General features: G+C 48.3%; 1 long non-coding RNA gene across 1 annotated transcript in view; it reads right to left on the bottom strand.

Annotated features, from left to right (window-relative positions):
- Positions 1-132, bottom strand: part of LOC132459299 (uncharacterized) — a 1,531-nt gene extending 1,399 nt beyond the window's left edge. The window contains exon 1 of the long non-coding RNA XR_009526189.1: positions 1-132. This exon is cut by the window's left edge and continues 498 nt beyond it. This is a non-coding gene — a long non-coding RNA (uncharacterized LOC132459299).
- Positions 133-1,321: the final 1,189 nt, after the last annotated feature.

Below are 1,321 nucleotides of genomic sequence, written 5' to 3'. Positions count from 1 at the left end.
AGTATCCTGTCCTCCATATCGCCAAAAAGTAGCAAGCGTTTCAAAAAATCTGTCACCAACGTCTTGGCACTATCTGCAGTGTGTTTAACACCCTTGTGGCCCCCCGGTTTCGCTGCAAACATCCATCCTTTCCCCGGATGTCGACTCTACGGGTTCCATGGTTGAAGACAACATAGGTATAGGCCTTCTCAAGCCTCTTGGAGAAAGCACAAACCTGAACTGCACCTGTTCACACGTTTTGATCGGGGCTGCTACTACCTTACCCGAACTAGTTTATCACTATAGTGATGGAGGTAAATGTATTAAAACATTCCTCGTGTATTAAAACATACAAGAGCGATACCAGGGCCCTCCCCAAAGTCGATTTGGCGTCCCCAGACACAAGTTGGAGGGATAAACAACACACACACACACACACACACACACACACACACACACACACACACACACACACACACACACACACACACACACACACACACACACACACACACACACACACACACACACACACACACACACACACACACACAATCACAAACACACACACATGGTGACACAGAGGGAGAGAAGCAGGGATGGTGGACAGAACAGTTTTCTTCTTGGCTGCTGGGAATGGGTTGGTTAAGGAGAAGTCAGAATGATTTATTGGAGGGAAAAAAACAAGGGAAATCTAGAGAGAAGAAGAAGAGGGAGGGATGTGATCCCATCAGGGATTCCCCCTTGTCTTTTTCTCTTCTTCTACCTTGAGCTGTCCCCTTCTCTCTCTCTCTCTCTCTCTCTCTCTCTCTCTCTCTCTCTCTCTCTCTCTCTCTCTCTCTCTTTCTCTCTCCTCCCCCTCTCTCTCTCTCACTCGCTCTCGCTCTCTTTCTCCTCTCTCTCTCTTTGCTCCCTCCCATCTGTGTGAGTCTCCGATCAGTTTTCTCAACACAAACTTTTAGTTATTCTATGTTCTCTTGCCCCTCCATTTTTCTCTCTCTGTGTTTGAATCTCGTTCTGCCTCTTCTCATCTTCTGTTGCTCTTTCTTTTATTGTTCTCTCTCTCTGGAGGTCCACCTGCCTGCTTCTCCCCCTCTCCTCATCTCCTCTCTCATGTGTACTCCCCCTTCTCTCCTCTCCTCTCTCCTCATCTCCTCTCCTCCTCTCCTCTAACCCTCTCTCCTGCTCCTTCCCTCCTCTCCTCTGCTCCCCTGCTACCCTTCCCTCCCTCTCTCTCCTGCTACTCCTCTCCTCTCCCTCCTTCTGTACTTTTCTTTTATCCAGACATGCAACTTATAATGAGCCCCAATGGTCTCTGTTCCTCTGTCTATCAAACGTTATG

Source organism: Gadus macrocephalus, chromosome 6, assembly GCF_031168955.1.
Source record: "Gadus macrocephalus chromosome 6, ASM3116895v1".
Taxonomy (NCBI): domain Eukaryota; kingdom Metazoa; phylum Chordata; class Actinopteri; order Gadiformes; family Gadidae; genus Gadus; species Gadus macrocephalus.
This window is presented reverse-complemented; position numbering and strand designations above follow the sequence as displayed.